The sequence below is a fragment of the Lycorma delicatula genome, chromosome 13 (assembly GCF_047948215.1).
Source record: "Lycorma delicatula isolate Av1 chromosome 13, ASM4794821v1, whole genome shotgun sequence".
NCBI lineage: Eukaryota > Metazoa > Arthropoda > Insecta > Hemiptera > Fulgoridae > Lycorma > Lycorma delicatula.
The window spans coordinates 43,555,174-43,572,504 of record NC_134467.1 but is presented as its reverse complement, the minus strand read 5'-3'; the positions used below and the strand labels follow the sequence as shown (position 1 = coordinate 43,572,504).

At 35.1% G+C, this 17,331-nt stretch overlaps 1 protein-coding gene across 3 annotated transcripts in view; it reads left to right on the top strand.

The window, feature by feature from the left end:
* The window catches only part of LOC142333791 (calcitonin gene-related peptide type 1 receptor-like), a 980,405-nt gene that overhangs the window by 472,547 nt on the left and 490,527 nt on the right, over positions 1–17,331 (top strand). The window lies entirely within an intron of this gene.

The following is a 17,331-nucleotide window of genomic DNA, read 5'->3' as shown; positions in this document are numbered from 1 at the left end:
GGCCCAGGGGAGTAGAGATACAAAAAAAAAATAACCAGTAAAGAACACCAATATCTAACATCTCTTCTTTTTTCTGTTTAGCCTCTGGAACTACCGTAAGGTATTACTTCATAGGGTGAATGAGGATGATATGTATGAGTGTAAATGAAGTGTAGTCTTGTACAGTATCAGTTCGACTATTCCTGACACGTATTGTTAATTGAAACCCAATCACTAAAGAATACCGGTATCTGAGATCTAGTATAAATCCGTTTAAAAGTAACTGTCTTTATTAAAGGCAGTTAAAGTTATTAAAGGCAATTAAGTTCAGTAACCGGATATAAAGAAACTAAACAGAGATATATTCGTTTTTGTTACGCAAGTTTTCGAAATGAGTTTAAAAAGCTTATCCTAACATCTTCCAATGTTTTGTCATTAAATATTGAACATTTACAGCTATGTCTTTGATTGAAAATATAACTAGTTCCTCTATATTTCTGTATCAAATGATTAATTGAAGATTTATTTGGTACATTCTTACCAGGAAAATAAATAGAAATACTGGAATGGGCGCTAGCGTTAGAAATCCGTGCCAACAAAGATAGCTGATTTAGAGGTATACCTCTCTTTGTCTACAGTCCGTTCAAAAAGTTTGTGACAATCTCTCTCATCACAAATCACAAGTTATTGTAGAAAGTTTTTATAAAAACATTTATATGATACATGATTAACTCAACATTTATTTAATATTAATAAGCATTGAAATTTTTCTATTAATTAAATAGAATTATGAGATTTTATCACTTAATATTAACTACAATTAAGCTTATGGAATAACTTTCTGAAGGGACGGTACGTTAGGTACAATGCGCATGCGCTGCACTGTGCGATAATGACAACTACACCTCTAAATCTATCTGTCTCACGTTCGTTTTCCGCTCACGTTGGACATAGGCAGTTCCCATTCCAGTATTTCTATATTTCAGTGCTTAGCACAAAACAAAAAATTTTGTTATTAAATAATTTACCACAGTAAAAATCCTTTCAAAACCATTTTTTTTTTTTTAATAAAGAACCATAACTAACTAACCATAAATAACTAACTGTTCACAAAAAATAGATAGGAAATTATATCAGCTGATTATATAGCAACATCAATTAAGGTAGTGTTGCCAACGTCTTCATCCAAAATTATTGTAATAATTTTACTAAAAAGTATTTTGCTTTGGTTCCGTTTTAAAATTAACATCTACTATCATTATATATCTAAAAAAAATTAGTTTAATAACAAAATTAAAAAAAATCCTTTTCGGTACACCGGAAGGCGGAGGTAAATTTCACCGGTGCTAAATAGAGGGTAAAAAAGATTTCCAATTTAAAATAAAGTAAAACTTCAATTTTACCCAATACGACAAGCGGTTGCATGTGAAAAAAGTTTCACTTTTTTAGCACACGACAAGCCCCCATCTTCTTAAAATTTCAGCAAAATTTTGATCATCCCTTGACGTAAAGGTTTATCATATCAAAAATTGTTGCAAACAAAAGTTTTAGGTAATGTTTAGAGGACTAACGACCACTTAAAACCGATTCGATACTGTGCCTATTAAGGAACGTATGATACTTTTTGTCTTCCAAACCCCATTTTTTTACCCCTGGGCCAATGGTTGGTGATAACAAAAATTTTACTTAGATAAGTTTTAGGCCCTTATCCAAAGAATAGTAGAAACTTTAAACGAATTGGATATTTTATTTAATAAGAAAGTTATAGCGATTTTTTTTCGCTATAATCTTATATCGGTAGATATAAGATTCGTATTCCAGGCGTGATTCCCTTTCAGTCCGTCCCCTTAAGTCCTTTCGGTGCTATAGTCTGTCGGCCTAACAGGATCACTCCTTCTGGAGGCCCTAGTCTTTGGAGGAAGCAATACGCCCTTATGTAAGCAATGTAGATATTTATATCTTGAACCAAGAAGTTCAATCAGAGTTAACATAAAAATAATTGACATACATTAGTATTTCAATCTGATATTAAAATCTTCATTACGTCTAATAGTACTTTTCTATGAGAAAATTGTTTATAAAAAATAAAGGAACAAAGTTTTCATTTGAGCAGTGGCGACTGAAATATAGGCACTGTGGAATGCAGCACCCCCCTATTCCCACTAAATATTATCGATAACATTTAAAATAATGAGTCCTTTTTTCTTTATACTTGTACAATATATAGGATGATATGGGACATCCTATATATTTTTATATACATCCTATAAATCTTATAAACATTATATACATCCTATAATGATTTTTGTAAGATTATAATTATGGTTTTCAAGATCAATGCATCCACTACGTATTTTAGTTGTGGGGCGCTGCTGAATACTGCGTAGAATGCAACACCCGTTGGTGTCGCAATCTACGTAGTAGAAGAAGGAGCGAAGTTGTATAGTAAAATTGAATTTAGTTGTGGGGCGCTGCTGAATACTGCGTAGAATGCAACACCCGTTGGTGTCGCAATCTACGTAGTAGAAGAAGGAGCGAAGTTGTATAGTAAAATTGAAAATAGATGTATATAGTTTATATAATTAATTGGTTTATCGTCGTGTATTAGTATTTCTTATTTCTAGTTTGTCCTTACTATTACGGTTGTCTTAAGCAGAATGATTTTAATAAGATATAACGTATGTTGCTATGAGATTAAATTAACAATGATGTAAGTAATAAATTGTTTAATTTTATAAATTTTCTATTAATTTTTTAACACTTATTAGCAGTTATAATGCTCGTACGCACACGCACATACACACATATAGAGATATACAGAGTGTGTCCCATATAAAACGCAACCCAACCTTATATTGGTAGGTATTGAAATAATAAAAAGGCATGTGTAAATGTAAATGTAATTTTTATTATTACCACCCATTACCTTACATTTAGAGTAAATGTTGGAAGTGGCCGCCATCTTCTTGAATTCAAGCTTCAATTCTTTTTACAGCGTTTCTAGCAACTTTTTTCAAGGTTTGTGGCTGTGGATATTTAATACAGCTTGTTCAATATCGACTTTCAATCGTTCAAGTGTTCGTGGTTTGTTGCTGTAGGGTTTTTCTTTGAGGTAACCCCGTAGAAAAAAATCCGCCACAATGAAATCTGGAGATCTTGGTGGCCACAAGCCTCGATCGATAACAAGATTACAGAAGAATTCCTCGATGAAATCAGAAGTTGACCTGCATAGTGCGATGTCGCACCGCCATGTCGTAGCCAGCAGCGTCTGTCTTCCTCTTCCAAGAGTGTGCTGAACTGAAATAAAATATCTTGATATCGTTCTGCACTAATGGTGTACTTTATTAGTACACTCGAAAAAAATAAGACCGATTATTTTCTTCCGCGATATCACGCACCACACGCCCGATTTCTGCGGGTGTAATTGTTTTTCGTAATAAACGTGGGGATTTTCAGCGCTCCAAATTCTACTCTTTCGGCTGTTTACGTAGCCGTCCAAATGAAACCGCGCTTCATCTGTGAAAAATAACGAATCCATAACGTTAATTCCCTCGCCTAGAAATCGACGAAACCGTTGACAATATTGTAGCCGTTTTTCTTTGTCGGGCTCAAGAAGTCGATGAACCGTTTGAATGCGATAAGGTCGTGATTGTAATCGTTTGGTCGCCCGATGAACAGTCGATTTAGACAAATTAATTTCAGCAGACAAACGTCCGATCGAATTATTTGTCGAGATGAGTAATCGGTCTTTGATTTCAGCGACTGTATCTGTATTCAACAAAGACGCAGATCTTTTGTGTTCCTTGTTATTAACAGAACCGGTCTCTCTAAATTTTGCGACTGACCTTAATACTGATGTTTTGTTAGGAGCTGGTTTATCTGGGTACTTATGGCGAAACAAATCTAGCACTGCAACCGCTGATTTCGTACTGAAGCACGACTCAACAATGAAAACACGTTCATCTAGCGAAAACACCATCTTGTCTCTAGCAATACACTGAACGTTATGATTGCATTGTTGTTACTGTCGGTAGTGTTCTACTGCGTGGCCGCGATGTTCAGTTGTTGGACGAGTCCATTTCAGTAACGAGTAGGGGAGTAAACTTGACTTTTGAAATTTCATGGATGAGTGATTGATGCGTTGCGTTTTATATGGGACACTCTGTATAATCCTTAAGCTGTCACTAACCAAACTTAGCTTAATGTCACTAGCCAAACACCAGTTTATGAAAAAGATACAGAAATCTTCGAATAGAACTGTCCACTTCACAGTTTCAGCGGTTTAGTGTTTTTGGATGTTGTGTGCATGCCCACATAGAAAGCTACACGTGAGGCTGAGAGGGAGATAGAGCACTGTCGCTCCCGCAGCGCCGACCCTAGCGTGCTGGTGATAGGTAGTTTTATTTTTACTCCTCGTGTGTGTAGACGATCTTTGTTAGTTTCCTTTTCTAGTTTAGTTGGTGGAAGGAATATGAAAGTAATTTAGTTGTTTTTTCTGAAACGACCAGAAGATGGCGGAAAGCAAGGGCTCTTTGATCGTCAAATCTGTCAAGAAACATGGTGGAAGTGCGAATGAGAATGTAATTAGTAAAAAGTAATTATGTATTTGTTTCTGTATCTACAGAAATTTAAATTAAGTACCGTTGGATTATAGTATTTTTGAGCGGACATTTTGTTATGTTATTTTCTAATAATACTAAAAAATATTATCTGTTTTTTTTTTGTCTTCAGTCATTTGACTGGTTTGATGCAGCTCGCCAAGATTCCCTATCTAGTGCTAGTCGTTTCATTTCAGTATACCCTCTACATCCTACATCCCTAACAATTTGTTTTACATATTCCAAACGTGGCCTGCCTACACAATTTTTCCCTTCTACCTGTCCTTCCAAAATTAGAGCGACTATTCCAGGATGCCTTAGTATGTGGCCTATAAGTCTGTCTCTTCTTTTAACTATATTTTTCCAAATGCTTCTTTCTTCATCTATTTGCCGAAATACCTCCTCATTTGTCACTTTATCCACCCATCTGATTTTTAACATTCTCCTATAGCACCACATTTCAAAAGCTTCTAACCTTTTCTTCTCAGATACTCCGATTGTCCAAGTTTCACTTCCATATACAGCGACACTCCAAACATACACTTTCAAAAATCTTTTCCTGACATTTAAATTAATTTTTGATGTAAACAACTTATATTTCTTACTGAAGGCTCGTTTAGCTTGTGCTATTCGGCATTTTATATCGCTCCTGCTTCGTCCATCTTTAGTAATTCTACTTCCCAAATAACAAAATTCTTCTACCTCCATAATCTTTTCTCCTCCTATTTTCACATTCAGTGGTCCATCTTTGTTATTTCTACTACATTTCATTACTTTTGTTTTGTTCTTGTTTATTTTCATGCGATAGTTCTTGCGTAGGACTTCATCTATGCCGTTCATTGTTTCTTCCAAATCCTTTTTATTCTCGGCTAGAATTACTACATCATCAGCAAATCGTAGCATCTTTATCTTCTCACCTTGTACTGTTACTCCGAATCTAAATTGTTCTTTAACATCATTAACTGTTAGTTCCATGTAAAGATTCAAAAGTAACGGTGATGGGGAACATCCTTGTCGGACTCCCTTTCTTATTATGGCTTCTTTCTTATGTTCTTCAATTGCTACTGTTGCTGTTTGGTTCCTGTACATGTTAGCAATTGTTCTTCTATCTCTGTATTTGAACCCTAATTTTTTTAAAATGCTGAACATTTTATTCCAGTCTACGTTATCGAATGCCTTTTCTAGGTCTATAAACGCCAAGTATGTTGGTTTGTTTTTCTTTAATCTTCCTTCTACTATTAATCTGAGGCCTAAAATTGCTTCCCTTGTCCCTATACTTTTCCTGAAACCAAATTGGTCTTCTCCTAACACTTCCTCCACTCTCCTCTCAATTCTTCTGTATAGAATTCTAGTTAAGATTTTTGATGCATGACTAGTTAAACTAATTGTTCTGTATTCTTCACATTTATCTGCCCCTGATTTCTTTGGTATCATTACTATAACACTTTTTTTGAAGTCTGACGGAAATTCCCCTTTTTCATAAATATTACACACCAGTTTGTATAATCTATCAATCGCCTCCTCCCCTGCACTGCGCAGTAATTCTACAGGTATTCCGTCTATTCCAGGAGCCTTTCTGCCATTTAAATCTTTTAATGCTCTCTTAAATTCAGATCTCAGTATTGTTTCTCCCATTTCATCCTCCTCAACTTCCTCTTCTTCCTCTATAAAACCATTTTCTAATTCATTTCCTCCGTATAACTTTTCAATATATTCCACCCATCTATCGACTTTACCTTTCGTATTATATATAGGTGTACCATCTTTGTTTAACACATTATTAGATTTTAATTTATGTACCCCAAAATTTTCCTTAACTTTCCTGTATGCTCCGTCTACTTTACCAATGTTCATTTCTCTTTCCACTTCTGAACACTTTTCTTTAATCCACTCTTCTTTCGCCAGTTTGCACTTTCTTTTTATAGCATTTCTTAATTGCCGATAGTTCCTTTTACTTTCTTCATCACTAGCATTCTTATATTTTCTACGTTCATCCATCAGCTGCAATATATCATCTGAAACCCAAGGTTTTCTACCAGTTCTCTTTATTCCGCCTAAGTTTGCTTCTGCTGATTTAAGAATTTCCTTTTTAACATTCTCCCATTCTTCTTCTACATTTTCTACCTTATCTTTTTTAGCCAGACCTCTTGCGATGTCCTCCTCAAAAATCTTCTTTACCTCCTCTTCCTCAAGCTTCTCTAAATTCCACCGATTCATCTGACACCTTTTCTTCAGGTTTTTAAACCCCAATCTACATTTCATTATCACCAAATTATGGTCGCTATCAATGTCTGCTCCAGGGTAAGTTTTGCAGTCCACGAGTTGATTTCTAAATCTTTGCTTAACCATGATATAATCTATCTGATACCTTGCAGTATCGCCTGGCTTTTTCCAAGTGTATATTCTTCTATTATGATTTTTAAATTGGGTGTTGGCAATTACTAAATTATACTTCGTGCAAAATTCTATAAGTCGGTCCCCTCTTTCATTCCTTTTGCCCAGCCCGTATTCACCCACTATATTTCCTTCCTTGCCTTTTCCAATGCTTGCATTCCAATCTCCAACTATTATTAAATTTTCATCTCCTTTTACGTGTTTAATTGCTTCATCAATCTCTTCGTATACACATTCTACCTCATCATCATCATGGGCGCTTGTAGGCATATAGACGTCAACAATCGTTGTCGGTTTAGGTTTTGAATTTATCCTTATTACAATGACTCTATCGCTATGCGTCTTGAAATACTCCACTCTCCTCCCTATTTTCTTGTTCATCACGAAACCTACTCCTGCTTGCCCATTATTTGACGCTGAGTTAATTACTCTAAAGTCACCCGACCAAAAGTCGCCTTCCTCTTCCCACCGAACCTCACTAATTCCTACTATATCCACGTTTACCCTATCCATTTCCCTTTTTAAATTCTCTAGCCTACCAACCTTTTTTAAGCTTCTAACATTCCACGCTCCGATTCGTAGAATGTTATTTTTTACTTTTCTGGTGACCCCTTCCTTAGTAGTCCCCACCCGGAGATCCGAACGGGGGACTATTTTACCTCCGGAATATTTTACCAAGGAAGGCGCCTCCATTATTGCTTTTGAAAATGCAGAGCCACATTTTCTTGGAAAAAAAAAACAGCTGTAGTTTTCCATTGCTTTCAGCTGCGCAGTACTCAGAGGACTGAGTGATGTTGATACGGCCGTTTAAGTCGTCCTGACTCACGCCCCTAATAACTACTGAAAGAGCTGCTGCCCTCTTTCAGGAATCATTCCTTAGTCTGACTCTCAACAGATACCTCTCCGATATGGTTGCACCTTTGGTCCAGCTACTCTGTATCCCTGAGCACTCAAGCCCCCTCACCAACGGCAAGGTCTCATGATTCATAGAGGAGGCATCTGTATTGACATTTAATTATTTATTCGGTTATATCGAATATGTGTACCGAATTCTTGAATATGATAAAGTGAAGAATTAGATTATTATCCTGCTTCCAGCTATTCTATTTAATTAATTTTCTTTTTCTGTTGTTTTATTTTACAGAAAACTTTAACCACGGCCTTGAAAATACCCAGAAAAAAGTTTACTGGAGAAATACTCCCACTAATTTTAGCTATGAACCGCCACTGCATTTCAGTGCAGCATTAAATAAACTTTATTTAGTCAGTGTCGTTATGTTAAACTGTTTTCTTTCATCTCATAATTGTAAAGTAAACTGCATTTAGTGCGCGGTTTTCTGTGTATTTTATTGCTGTGTGTTATTATTTATTTAATTGTCGGTATTTTAACAAGGATTTTGTGAATTCTGTTTGTGTACGTACTTGTGTGCGTGTGTATGTATGTTTATTTTACTGTTACTATTATTAGAATAACATTTATAATGTATATTTGTAAGTGAGTCTTTACACCTGAAAACAAACAGTAATGTAAAACAGAACCAACACAAAAGTTAAATACGCAAGTAAATCAAATTTTTTTTATGATTAATTTTATTATTATTACTTTTTGTATTTAAGGAACAAAATTGTTATATACTTTTTTTAAACCACTTAACAATATTTTTCCATTTTGTAATCTTCCCTTTATGATTATAAGTATGTTTCATTCAATAGAGTTCAAGTAAACAAACTGCGCGTACGTGTGTCTAGGCGGCCTATTCACAAGCATCTCTTGTAAATCCTGATGCATATAACAGAAACTACGCTACATTAATATTCTGTAATCACGCGCTATTGTATTTTAAATTATTATATATATATTTTAAATTTAAATAAATTAAGACATTTTATTTGAGTTTTTAGGTGTTATGAAATTGTAAATATTCCAGAAACAGTAACATTTCACTAATATCTTACATTAAATTTCTACGATAATAAACAAATAACAAATTCAATTCAGTTTCCGTCATCTGATTGCGAGAAATCCGTAGTATTGTCAACGGAAGCCTCAATTTTGTTTTCTTTTATAACATCCAATTCGCAATAATTTGGTTCAACAGTATTCGTTACATGTTTTATAGACTTTTGACGTGAGAATCACATCGAAACATTTAGGTACCGGAACAGAAATTTGAGTCTTCAATTTTCAAACAAGAGTCTTCTTGAAATTTCAAGTCCCCTTGGGTGGGGATGAAGGTTACAGCATCGCTGGATCTAGAGTTTCCTCGCTGAGGGTTAAAGACAGGCATAAAGTAAAAGATCCAACCGGCGGGCTGACCTGCCTTACCGGATGTTCAGCTGGCGGCTAGGAAGGCCCGTTAGTTAAACTCCCTTAGGCTGCGTTATACTTAACCGCGGGTCCGCCTGCGTAGGAGACTTTACAGCCTCGCGATGGATGCATGACAGCAAGAATGACACGCCACGTCTAAGGCAAGGTTCTTGTATAGATCTATACAGGATTTAGGGAGATGATATGCCTCTCTTTTGTGTTTACGGGCAAAGGATGCCCAGGTGCTCTCCAACCACGCGGGAAGGTCCAGTCGAACGAACACATGATGTTCGACTGCCCGGCTCTTGGGGGGGGGGGGGGGCAGAATTCAGGCCACCCTTGAACATACGGGTCAAGGGGAAAATTGGTCACTTATAAGCGGCGAGTCAATGTGGCGAGAGCCTCATTTCGAACCGTGTAGGTGTTCCTTGATGCCGTGCGTTGTTCGATCGGCATCGATAGTTTTTCGGGGAAAAATGACTCCTACCGTACTGCCGTGGGAAGCGTTTTAATATGGTAGTTGCTGGGATTCAACGACCTAGGCGTGGCAGCGAATTGCTCTCTTGACGATGTAAATTAATTTACTGAGTGTGACGGGGTGCGCCTACCCATTTTTTTTAGTTATATATGACAAGTAAGCGGTGGGATACAAAGCGAAGCGAGTAGTGTGTGGCACCACGCTTAGTTCGCTCACGCAATTAGTTTAGCTCCAGGAGCTAGTTAGGAATACTCGTTTAACTGATTCGAGACTTAGTAGCCGTTTGTGGCACACACATTCAGTTTTTTGCTTCAGGGTGACAGAATGGGGTGGTGGCGGGAGAAATGCCACGCAAACCAATTGCTTTGGTTCCGGCTCAGGGGGAAGGAGTATAAAAAATAAACAAAAAAAGGCAGTCCTAGGGAAAAATTTTTGGAAAACTTGCTATAATAAGGATAAAAGCAGTGGAAACTTTTTCTTTATGAAAATCCTTTTAAAAAAATTGACAAATATTTCCGAATTTTTCAAAAATCCAATTTCCGGGTCATAAATGGGGCCATATTTTTTCATTATATTTCAGAAACCGATGGTTTTACGGTCGTAGAAATTAATATTTAAACACTACTTCGAAAACTAAATTATAACTAATTAGTTATAATTAGTATCATTAAAATGTGTTTGTTTTAGATTATTAATTAATATTTATTTAATTTTCTAATATTCAACATTTCCTGATAGTTTAATTTGATTAAAATTTTAGCATTCCCTTGCGGTTTCGCTTGCGCAACATGGTATAGTTAGGCATAATTATATTTAAAAATGGTAATAAAAATTACTCATTAAACTAAATAATAAATGGTGTCACCATTTAATAAAATAAAATTATTTGGTGTTGTACAGAGAAAATCAAAGTTTTTGCTTTTCTAAATTATTGCAGACGTAATTAAAAGGCACATCTATCATAATTTTTCAAAAATTTAATTTTAAGGACAAGAGAGCGGTCCAAAATTTTGTATCAAAATTCTAAATCCCATCAATATGCAATGAATAATGATTTTATTAGAAGAGATGATTCCAGTTCACTTCACCATAGATTGCTTTATCATTTAAATTGGATAATAAATATTATTACTTTATTACTCAACTTATTTTTGCTTGCACGTGAGGCGTACTTTATTACTTATTCGGTGTTTTTCCATCGGATAATGTTTTCACTATCTGTATAATAATTCTACGGTAATGTTCAAAGTCGTAAATGTTTTCTCACCCGTAGTAAAACAAATTATATTCCATAAGTTACATGCAATACCATCTACTGACAAATTCAAAAACTATAAAATGATAAAGTCTAGCAAATTTAATTTTGTATATATATATTTATTTTAAGTTTAAATTTAATTATAAATTTAAATTTTAGTTAATTATAATTTTAATTTTAGTTTAATCTAAGCCCTCCGGGTGGAATACCCTGGCGGGTCGGAATGGGATTATTAGGTGTCCAAAATTGATTATCTCTTGTGTACAAATATTTTTTTTTTTTAATGTTGAAACTTGATATAACGAAAGTTAAAATAGAGATTTTAACTCTATAGAAATTGATACTAACAAATCGGGATTTTCCGTTAGTGATCGGTACATTTCGGTACTAAGGTAAGGATGACGGACACACACACACAGACAGTTGGACACGCATATAAATTAAACACATATAAAGTTATACACATATAAAACTCTCCAGTAAGGTAGGACTAGCATTCTTTTGCGGCTTCGCTTGCGCTATATGGTTATTTGCGGATCTGGAGGACTCTGCCCTCCAGATCCCTCGTGCTTGTTAAATCATGCTTATGATAATAATAACGATAAAAACATTAATGTCCGTTAAATTTATAAAAAGTAAAGTACAAGGTGAAAAGGATGCTACGATTTGCTGATGATATAGTAATTCTAGCTGAGAGTAAAAAGGATTTAGGAGAAACAATGAATGGCATAGATGAAGTCCTACGCAAGAACTATCGCATGAAATTAACAAGAACAAAACGAAAGTAATGAAATATAGTAGAAATAACAAAGATGGACCGCTGAATGTGAAAATAGGAGGAGAAAAGATTATGGAGGTAGAAGAAGTTTGTTATTTGGGAAGTAGAATTACTAAAGATGGATGAAGCAGGAGCGATATAAAATGCCGAATAGCACAGGCGAAACGAGCCTTCAGTCAGAAATATGATTTGTTTACATCAAAAATTAATTTAAATGTCAGGAAAAGATTTTTGAAAGTATATGTTTGGAGCGTCGCTTTATACAGAAGTGAAACTTGGACGATCGGAGTATCTGAGAAGAAAAGATTAGAAGCTTTTGAAATGCGATGCTATAGGAGAATGTTAAAAATCGGACGGGTGAAAAGTGTTGCGGCAAATAAATGAAGAAAGAAGCATTTGGAAAAATATAGTTAAAAGAAGAGATAGAGTTATAGGCTACATATTAAGGCATCCTGGAACAGTCGCTTTAATATTGGAAGGACAGGTTGAAGGAAAAAATTTTGTAGGCAGGCCACGTTTGGAATATGTAAAACAAATTGTTAGGGATGTAGGATGTAAGGGGTATACCGAAATGAAACGACTAGCACTAGATAGGGAATCTTGGAGAGCTGTATCAAACCAGTCAAATGACTGAATAAAAAAAAAAATTTATAAAAATAATATCAGTTATTGTAAATGTTTCAAAGCTAAAATTTGGTCGGTACAGCCCCCAAAACTTTGAGTGATCTGAAGAATGCGGATTTTAAAATAGTCGGCGTCCATAATAAAAATAGTAGTTATAGTTGGTTACCCAAAAGAAGAACGGGTAAAAATGTATTTTTCCAGGGTTTTTGCGTAATTTTTAATTTTATGCTTTCTAGTCAAATGGATGCAGATACAGCCAGTCGCATCGCACATTTAGTTACAGTGCCTGTGTTGGTTGATCCACCGTGCCGTACATTTCGCATCCCTTAAAAACTCGAAATTAAAAAAAAAACCCGAAAATGGTTTTCAGATTTTTATTTTAAGATTATTTTCAACCCAAATTTAGTGAATATTTCGTTTAGTTTAGTCGGAAATGGAGAAAATTTTTAATCATTCTTCATAATATTTTTACTTCTTTTTCCTAATTTCAAGGTAAATTTTGAAAAATCTGCTGATTGGATTTTATATATTCATATGAAGATTATGAACACAAAAAATCAAGTTGATATTTTCATTTTTTATCTAGAAATTTAAAAAAACAAAATAAATTCATTGTTACTCCAATTAATTTTTTAAACTCGGAATTGCAAAAACTCTTTTTTTATTAATTTCTCAAAGAGATATTTGCAGTTTTTAGAAGATACTTGTATCAATAAAATTCTGACTCAACATAATATACTATTGTATTAATGTTATATTGATGAAACTATAATTATATATAATGAAAATGTTCAAAACGAATCTAAATATAATATTAAATGAATTTAATAAAATTGATAAATGCATAAAATTTACCGTGGAAAAATAAAATGATAATTGGTTGAACTTTTTAGATATAAAAATACATAATAATAAAATATATAAGAAAATAGATATGGATCCTTTCGATCTCCACCACGGCTTATCCTCCCCACTTTTTCAGCAGCACTGAGCGATATTGAAGGTTTAGAATTGGCAACACTTCAGCCTGATTAAGCTGGATTTATTACAATATGATTGGACTAACTCTTCGACATTATCTGTAAAATTGCCTATTATTTTATTATTTTAAATAGTTATACATTATAATTATTTTATAAATATATATATATATATATATATATACAGGTTGTCCCATATAAAACGCAACCCATCAATCACTCATCCATGAAATTTCAAAAGTCAAGCTTACTTCCCTACTCGTTACTGAAATGGACGCGTCCAACATCTGAACATCGCGGCGACGCAGTAGAACACTACCGATAGTAACAACAATGCAATCATAACGTTCAATGTATCGCTAGAGACAAGACGGTGTTTTCGCTAGATGAACGTGTTTTCATTGTCGAGTCGTACTTCAGTACGAAATCAGCTGTCGTAGTGCAAGATTTGTTTCGCCATAAGTACCCGGATAAACCAGCTCCTAACAAAACATCAGTATTAAGGTCAGTTGCAAAATTTAGAGAGACCGGTTCTGTTAATAACAAGGAACGCAAAAGATCTGCGTCAGTGTTGAATACAGATACAGTCGGTGAAATCAAAGACGGATTACTCGCCTCGAAATAAATCGATCAGACGTTTATCTGCTGAAATTAATTTGTCTAAATCAACTGTTAATCGGGCGACCAAACGATTACAATTAGAACTTATCGCATTCAAACGGTTCATCGACTTCTTGAGCCCGAAAAAGAAAAACGGCTACAATATTGTCAACGGTTCCGTCGATTTCTGCGCGAGGGAATTAATGTTACGGATTCGTTATTATTCACAGATAAAGCACGGTTTCATTCGGATGGCTAGGTAAACAGCCAAAACAGTAGAATTTGGAGTACTGAAAATCCCCACGTTTATCACTAAAATCAATTACACTGGCAGAAGCTGTGGTGCGCGATATCGCGGAAGAAAATAATCGGTCCTATTTTTTCGAGTACACCATTAATGAAGAACGATATCAGGATATTTTATTTCAGTTCATCGCACTCTTGGAAGAGGAAGACAGACGCTGCCGGCTACAACATGATTCAGTAATCGTGTCATCGATCGAGGCTTGTGGCCACCAAGATATCCAGATGTGACTGCGGCGGATTTCTTTCTACGGGGTTACCTCAAAGAAAACAAACCACGAACACTTCAACGATTGAAAGTCTATATTGAACAACTGTATTAAATATCTGGCCACAAACCTTGAAAAAAGTTGCAAGAAATGTTGTAAAAAGAATTGAAGCTTGTATTGAAGAAGATGGCGGCCACTTCCAACATTTACTCTTAATGTAAGGTATTGGATGGTAATAATAAAAATTACATTTACATTTACACATGCTTTTTTATTATTTCAGTACCTACCAATATAAGGTTGGGTTGCGTTTTATATGGGACACCGTGTATATACAATTCCGAACAGCCGTAGTCTGTTAGATCAAGAGTGTACCCGATGCGTGCAAAAGTTAGCCTTCAATCAAAGAAATACCATGTTTGAATTTTGAAAATCGGATGATTGTTTGCAGAAATATTATAAGAGCACCCCATTGCACCTCTCAGAACAGCACCCCAGGGGGGCAACCCATTTGTTACCGGTTGATGGTGATGATTGGTCTAGCCTCCCACGAGGTGCTCGCACACGTCATCACTCTAGCCTCATACGCAGTCCCCACAGGAAACCTGTTATTAAACAGAATTTATCAAATATTATTTTATTTAACGTAAATTTAATTCTATTATTTTTGTAATATTATTCATTCGATTGATTTGAATCATTCAATTCAAACCCACCTCACACAGTGATTGAGACTTACAGTTCACAGTTCATTAATTCAATTAATTAAAGTTTTTGCTTCAACCGGTAAATCTCCCCGTCACAATATAGATGTAGCTTCACTTGCAATGCTTTTTTAATAGCAAACTTATTTTTCTATAAATAAAAAGTATTTAATCGACAATGTTATATTTAGATTTTTATAAAATCGTGATAAAATGGTAAACAAAAATTTTTGTGAAAAATACTGAAGGAATATACGACAAACAATGAATTGTTGCCCTTAAACTTAAATAAAGGAAAACAAAAAAAAGGAAGTTAAGAAAATAGAACAATATTTGATACATAAATTCATTTTATGAATGAATTAAAATAGTTCAATATAAAAGTCCAATAAAGATAAACAAAAAATTTATTACAATCCCAAATCTAGCCTCACCATCGCGGCTTCACCCGTGCTCTATGGTTACTTGCGCTTCCCGTCACGATCAGAGGGTCATGGCTCGCTTCGCTCTCCCTTCCCGTTTTCTCCCGTTTCCCTTTCCTTCTCCCGCTTCTTTTTCCCTTACTTCCATTTCCCCTTCCTCACCCTTTTTCTCTTTTCCCTTTTTATTTCCTTTTCTCCTTCTTCCGTTTTTACCCTCTTCCCTTTTACGTTTTTCGATTTTTTTCCCTATTTCCTTTTTCCGATTTCCCTTTCGCCCTTCTTCTCCGGTTTTCGATGAATTTCGTTGTAGGTTCGTTTTGTCGCTAAGCAAAAATCATGGTAAAATTCTTTGTTATTCCTAATTTAAAAACAAAGCCTTTTCCGGACACATATTTATTATGAACTTTTTTCATTATTTTAAACAGAGAAATACAGCTGTAAAATTCTTCTGGAGCACTCACACACTCATTCTGTCGCTGTGCGCGCGCACACGATTTATTAATTTTACTTATTTGACAGATGTAATGAATTACTTCATTTCCCTATGCTTTAGCTACGCTTTTAATGTCGACCAATTGTTTTTGGTATCTGACATCTTCAATTATTTGCTTTACATATTCTAATTTTTTAATTCCATTTTAATTTAATTATTTATTTATTTTAAATTTAATTTAACATTATTTTATTTTATTTTTATTTTTATTAAATTATTTTTAATCCTCTTTCTATTCCCCCATTTCCCTCTACTCCTTCCTTTTTTCTATTTTCCCTTTCCATTTCCTTTTCCCCGTTTTCCCGTTCTTCCATTTTCCCCTTCTTTCCTTTTTACCTACTTTCCTTTTACTTTTTTCGATTTTTCCCTATTTCCCTTTTCCGATTTTTCCCTTTCTCCCTTCTTCCCCGCGCGTAAATCGGTCCATTAGTTTTTTAGTCTATAGCGGATACACATATCGGAAACATTGCAATGGAATCGTAAAATATTTAGTATAGCGTATGTTGCTTTTACGTCCAACAGATAGCGCTGTTAACATGAAATTTAGTTTTTTATCGATTTTAACCCCCTCTATGAATCATGAGACCTTGCCGTCGGTGAGGGGGCTTGAGTGCTCAGGGATACAGAGTAGCTGGACCGAAGGTGTAACCATATCGGAGAGGTATCTGTTGAGAGCCAGACTAAGGAATGATTCCTGAAAGAGGGCAGCAGCTCTTTCAGTAGTTGTTAGGGGCGTGAGTCATAATGACTTAAACGGCCATATCAACATCACTCAGTCCTCTGAGTACTGCGCAGCTGAAAGCGATGGAAAACTACAGCTGGTAAATTTTTCCATGAAAATGTAGCTCTCTGCATTTTCATTTAACAAAAATGGAGGCGCCTTCCTTGGTAAAATATTCCGGAGGTAAAATAGTCCCCCGTTCGGATCTCCGGGTGGGGACTACTAAGAAAGGGGTCACCAGAAAACTAAAAAATAACATTCTACGAGTCGGACCGTGAAATGTTAGAAGCTTAAATAAGGTTGGTAGGCTAGAAAATTTAAAAAGGGAAATGGATAGGGTGAATGTGGATATAGTAGAGTCGGATGTAGAGGGTATACTGAAATGAAACGACTATCACTAGATAGGGAATCTTGGAGAGCTGCATCAAACCAGTCAAATGACTGAAGACTAAAAAAAATCGATTTTAACCCCTTAAAATCAA